At 43.7% G+C, this 6,696-nt stretch overlaps 1 pseudogene; it reads right to left on the bottom strand.

Moving 5' to 3' along the window:
* Window positions 1-2,390: 2,390 nt before the first annotated feature.
* Window positions 2,391-3,325, bottom strand: LOC140204603 (sin3 histone deacetylase corepressor complex component SDS3 pseudogene; annotated as a pseudogene).
* Between the last annotated feature and the right edge of the window lie 3,371 nt (window positions 3,326-6,696).

The raw sequence follows: 6,696 nt of genomic DNA, 5'->3' as shown, positions 1-6,696 counted from the left end.
TCACCGATGTCATGAAATTTGATGTTTTGTGGAGTAGTACAGTGCAAGTCATAAAACTTTAAAATTTCAATTAGGAGATACAGCACAGTAACTGGCTGAATGAGCCTGCATCGCCCAATGACACCGATGTGACCAATTCACCTCCTAACTTGTCGTACACCTTCGTAATGTGGGTGGAAACTGGAGCACCTGGAGGAAACCCACTCGGCCACGGTGGAATGCACAAACTCCCCATAGACGGGTGGGAACCAAACTCCCGGTCAGCGGCACAGCAAAATGATGCACCAACTCCATGCTGCTGCTCCACCCCCTCTGCTTATCGCCATTATTTCTTGATTCCCAGCATGAGGAGAAGACTGAGGGAATACACCTATTGATTATGTATACTTCTATAAAATCACCTGTCAGTTTCTTTCCCTCTATGGAATAAAGTCCTCCTCAATCTCTCCCTATAATTCAGTCTCTTAAGTCTTGGCACAACCTTATAAATTTTTTCTGCACTCTTTCCAGTTTAATAACATGACCAAATCTGTACACCATAAAACCATAAGACTTAGGAAAAAAATTAGGCCTTTCAGCCCATCGAATCTGCTTAATGTCACAGTTCACACTTAATGCTGCCAAGCTAATTTCCTTGAATACATAAGCTTTCCAACAATAAATGCATCAATTGTTTGATATGATAAATTACATTATCCATTTGTTCTGCAAGCTTTTTTGAACTGAGCAACTTAGAGTCAGCTTGTCTGTTTGAAGCAAGCCAAATTAAACAACCTATTGTCTTATACTGCAACTCGAGCAGCAGTAAACCGGGCATCGTCATCCCTGTTACTAAAACATAAAGTAGTCTACTATGTACAGAGCTTGTTTGCAAAGCCTTTCTATAGATTATACTTCTCTTAACTTCAAGCTGATTACTGCTTGCCATGCACATTTTAAGAACTGAAAACTGACTTCCATTTATGACCAGACGTCAAACAATTTGTCAGTTGGAGGTTTTACTTACAAGTCTTTGTAATCTTACAATAGGTAACTGTTATGGTTAGAAAGTGAAATTGGCAAACAGCAAAGGCCTACTAGCCTGGATTGAATATCTATCAGAGTAGTACAAGATAAAGTAATAATAAAGTGAAAAATAAAGAGTTACAGTTGCAGAGAAAGTGCAGTGCAGGCAGATCATGAGATCAAGAGTCTATCCTGGTTACGAGGGTGCACTACCACAGCACCATAATTTCTGTGGCCTTTTGTAGGATTTGGAGTTCCCTAATATCAGGCTTTGAGAGTGCAATCAATTGAGGTATATCCACACCTACAGGAGCATAAATCCAGTGAACAGGCTAAAATAATGTTCATTGGGTTCTAGATGTTGGAAACATCAATTCATCGACAGCAAACCCACTCTTTCGCCTATCTCTCAAAGATAATCCTGCACTTTTCCATGGAAGTACAGAAATTGTTATGTTGTATTAGATCAATCTTCATCCCTTGATCTACATCCATAAAGCAGATTATCTAGTTACATTCAAATTACAGATGGAGAGGAGACTGCAGATACTAAAATTCGGTGTATCACAGAGTGGTGCTAGGGGAACTCAACAGGTCAGTCAGTGTCTGTTGTGTATGTGGCCTGGTTACACAACAATGCTATTAATAAAAACGCTGGAGACGGGAGCTAAGGTTCATGGTTCTTTACTGGCATAATCTGAACTCCGCACACGCGTACAGATCAATACGCGCCTAATAGCGCATGCAACGAAGTGTTACTAAAACATAAAGTAGTCCCTTATTATAATGTAGGCTATACGGTACACTCCTCCCTTTTTATTTTAATTGTGTATCAACTGTTTTTTTTACTGGGGCACTATGCTAAACAAATATGTTTACCCTTAACATACAAATGCCTACCATTTTGTTTACTTAGTAACTTAATAATATTAAATTATAACAGAGTAACATAATAATATCAAATTATAATAAGCCTTTTTTTTAACTTCTGGTCTAAGACCCATTTATAAGTCAAGTCTCGTGGGGGTGGGGGGTGGGTCTTCTCTAGATTGTCCAGCACTGAAGCAAATAGGTCTTCACTCTATTGTTTGGAATAAATTAAACAATCCACAATTTGGCAGGTTCCAGCCATAAAGAGTAGTCACCTCCATCTTGCAAAGATGTCGAAAGCAAAGTGAAATCCGTGAAAAGGTGAATGTTATTCTTAAAAATATGTACAATCATGAAAACTGAAATGGCATTGGAAAGCATCTTCAAATAGTGTGCTTTTCAGTCTGTCAATAAACTTGTTTGTTTTATTACAGATTTCCAAATAAAAGTCATGAAAAGTTGACCTCTGAGCATAGGGAGTTAAGAAGGTGTTCACCTCCAACTTGCTAAGAGTTCTAGGCAGCAGATCGCCTCCGTATAATGAAGACTCCTCTGTGCAGCTGTCCTAGATATATACACATCTTTCTGCTATCACTTGTCTTCCTTACCCATATCTCATTTGTTCCAACTGAGCTAATTTTACAGCCCATCTTCGTATTCTCCTTAGATTCCAAATAGATAGCCTGACCTTTCTGATACCATCTCTTATCGTAATATAACTTTCCATCTTCTATTCGTGCTTCATATCTTTGTGCTGGTGATTCAGCAGGAGTGCTGGGAAGATGCTCAGGAGAAGATGGAGATGCTGGACTTTTCGGAGATTTAAGCTTATTGAGAGTTTGCAGCTCTTCCACTATCTGTTCATCTGTTACAAGTAATTTAACTATGCAGGTGCAGGTTTTCGTCTTTTGTCTGTAATTGGAACAGGGTCATTCGGTCTCCTCCTTAGTTTCCTAGTCATTATTGGCTTTACCTCCATAGAATCTCCTGTGAGTTCCATTGTTAGCCTCTCATTCTCAATCATCTTTTTCTTTTCTTCTAACTTAATCTTTTTATCTTCAAATTCTTTCACTGCTGCTTTCTTCTCTTTAATATAATTCCTTTCCACTTGTTCTGTCTCCAGTTGCAGAAAAAGCTCTGCATTTCATATTCTTTCCTTGTACTGCTAATCTAGTTTCTTCATCCTTTCCTGATACTCCTGCAAAGTGCCTTCCTGTAACTGCTGTAGCTGAATTCTGAGAGATGTCAATTTTTCCTGGTACATCTGCTCGTTTACTTCCAGGTAATCTTCATCATCCTGCTTACTGGCAATATCTGTCTCACTTGCATCCTCTGTATCTTCATCTTATTCGCGGCCATGGATACTGCGTTTGTCCTCATCGTCGACTCTGTCTAGCTCCTCCTCATCATTGTAATAGTCGACAATGGGTGAGAGGAGAGCTGTGGACATCTTCCCCGCCGAGCTGCCCTCCTTTGTTGACACAACTAGTGCCTTGATGGTGTGCCAATACAACTGGATTTTCCTGAGTCATTCATGTCCCAGCAACAGTGGTCCTCCATTTCTCAGTACATAGAGTTTCATTTGCTGTGTTTTATCCCTGTAGCTCACTGTCACTTTAATTTTGCCTTCAGGACACACTTTCTGTCCTGTGTAAGACCTTAGCAGTAGTTTAGTTCGTTTCAAAGGTATGTGAGAAAACAGTCATTTGCAGTCGTGTACAAAGATCACTGTTAAAGCTGAGCCTGTGTCCAACTCCGTTTTCAGTCTCACGCCTGCCACCTGTGGAGTGATCCATATTACTCTTCGATCATCTGTCTCTTTCGCGCTGTGAAGTTGCAGACAAGACAATTCACTTTCATCTGAGTCGTTTTCATCAGAACTGCCTTCTTTCATTTTGTGTACATTGTTATGTTTTCCTTTCTGGGGTTTCTTGTTTATCTGTATTTTGTCCTTTTTCTGCTGTTTACTAGCTTTGCATACTCTGCCAGTGTGGCCCTGTTTGCCACAGTTTCTGCATTCTTTGTCTTTAAACCAACAAACATTAGGATCATGTGACATGCTCCCAAAAGGGTAACATTACTTTCCTTCGTTTCTGTTCAGTGACATTTTACTCGTAGCATATTCCAGAGATTGTTGTTGTATCTCAGAAGCACTCCGTGCAGTCACTTCCGTTGATATTCCAATGTTCAGCGCCTTCTCTAATGTAAGGTTTTTTTCACCCAGGAGCTTCTTCTGTGTGGTTTCACAGTGCATGCCACACACTAACCTGTCCCTCAATGCGTCCAATAGACCGGCTCCAAATTGACAATGTTCTAATAATTTGCACAATTCAGCACACTATTCAGAAATGTTTTCATTTTTGCTTTGATTCTGATGTGAAATTTAAATCTTTCAGCAATGACCAGTGGTTTGGGGTTTAAATGCTGTTGGAGAGTGTCTACTATTTGCTTGAACGTTTTGTCCGCTGGCTTTTCAGGGGTTAACAAGCTCCGTAGCAGCCCATATGTTTTTGCTCCCATAATACTGAGTAAAACGCTGGCTTTCTTTTCATCATTAACACTGTTAGCCTCACAATATAACTCTACTCTTTCAATGTAAGTGGCCCAGTCTTCAATGCCACTATCAAATGTTGTAATGGTTCCAATCATCGCCATCTTTGTTGTGTTAATTAAGCCCTGTTCTCCCCTTATTTTCCTTTTTGACTCGCGTGTCCTTTTTGCTAGCACCACGAGTGCACTCCATCTAGATGTGGTGTGTCGCTCATTTTCATCTCCCTTCTGGGGCAGGCAGACCCTCAGCCCCTGGGGGTCAGCGCCGGCTGTGGTCTCGCCTGAACGTGCTGTGGCTCCGACTGTGTCTCGTGGTCTCCCGACGTTCCCGACTCCGGCTGTGCTCTTGCTTCCTTTCGGACTCATGGCCTCACTCTGCCTCCTTCTACCGCTCCTTGACTCATTCCTTGTGCTCTTCTTCCGAGTGCCATTATCAATTAAAACCCGGTGTTCCGATAAGATGTAGGTTCATTAACCTTGTTGCCAATTTGCTGTGTATGTGGCCTGGTTACACAACAATGCTATTAATAAAAATGCTGGAGATGGGAGCTAAGGTTCATTGTTCTTTACTGGCATAATCTGAACTCGGCACACGCTGAGGATGTTCTACGAGTCTGTGGTGGCCAGTGCTATCATATTTGCTGTTGTGTGCTGAGGCAGCAGACTGAGGGTGGCAGACACCAACAGAATCAACAAACTCATTCGAAAAGCCAGTGATGTTGTGGGGATGGAACTGGACTCTCTCACGGTGGTGTCTGAAAAGAAGATGCTGTCTAAGTTGCATGCCATCTTGGTCAATGTCTCCCATCCACTACATAATGTACTGGGTGGGCCCAGGAGTACATTCAGCCAGAAAACAACAGGAATTCTGCAGATGCTGTAAATTCAAGCAACACACATCAAAGTTGCTGGTGAACGCAGCAGGTCAGGCAGCATCTGTAGGAAGAGGTGCAGTCGACGTTTCAGGCCGAGACTCTTCGTCAGGACTAACTGAAGGAAGAGTGAGTAAGGAATTTGAAAGTTGGAGGGGGAGGGGGAGATCCAAAGTGATAGGAGAAGACAGGAGGGGGAGGGATAGTGCCAAGAGCTGGACAGGTGATAGGCAAAAGGGGCAAAAGGGGATACCAGAGGATCATGGGACAGGAGGTCCGGGAAGAAAGACGGGGGGGGGGGACCCAGAGGTATATTCAGAGGGACAGAGGGAGAAAAAGGAGAGTGAGAGAAAGAATGTGTGCATAAAAATGAGTAACAGATGGGGTACGAGGGGGAGGTGGGGCCTAGCGGAAGTTAGAGAAGTCGATGTTCATGCCATCAGGTTGGAGGCTACCCAGACAGAATATAAGGTGTTGTTCCTCCAACCTGAGTGTGGCTTCATCTTTACAGTAGAGGAGGCCGTGGATAGACATGTCAGAATGGGAATGGGATGTGGAATTAAAATGTGTGGCCACTGGGAGATCCTGCTTTCTCTGGCGGACAGAGCGTAGATGTTCAGCAAAGCGGTCTCCCAGTCTGCGTCGGGTCTCGCCAATATATAAAAGGCCACATCGGGAGCACCGGACGCAGTATATCACCCCAGTCGACTCACAGGTGAAGTGTTGCCTCACCTGGAAGGACTGTTTGGGGCCCTGAATGGTGGTAAGGGAGGAAGTGTAAGGGCATGTGTAGCACTTGTTCCGCTTACACGGATAAGTGCCAGGAGGGAGATCAGTGGGGAGGGATGGGGGGGGGGACGAATGGACAAGGGAGTTGTGTAGGGAGCGATCCCTGCGGAATGCAGAGAGAGGCGGGGAGGGAAAGATGTGCTTAGTGGTGGGATCCCGTTGGAGGTGGCATAAGTTACGGAGAATAATATGTTGGACCCGGAGGCTGGTGGGGTGGTAGGTGAGGACCAGGGGAACCCTATTCCTAGTGGGGTGGCGGGAGGATGGAGTGAGAGCAGATGTACGTGAAATAGGGGAGATGCGTTTAAGAGCAGAGTTGATAGTGGAGGAAGGGAAGCCCCTTTCTTTAAAAAAGGAAGACATCTCCCTCGTCCTAGAATGAAAAGCCTCATCCTGAGAGCAGATGCGGCGGAGACGGAGGAATTGCGAGAAGGGGATGGCGTTTTTGCAAGAGACAGGGTGAGAAGAGGAATAGTCCAGATAACTGTGAGAGTCAGTAGGCTTATAGTAGACATCAGTGGATAAGCTGTCTCCAGAGACAGAGACAGAAAGATCTAGAAAAGGGAGGGAGGTGTCGGAAATGACTTGAGGGCGGGGTGAAAGTTGGAGG

Source organism: Mobula birostris, chromosome 10 (assembly GCF_030028105.1).
Source record: "Mobula birostris isolate sMobBir1 chromosome 10, sMobBir1.hap1, whole genome shotgun sequence".
Taxonomy (NCBI): domain Eukaryota; kingdom Metazoa; phylum Chordata; class Chondrichthyes; order Myliobatiformes; family Myliobatidae; genus Mobula; species Mobula birostris.
This window is presented reverse-complemented; position numbering and strand designations above follow the sequence as displayed.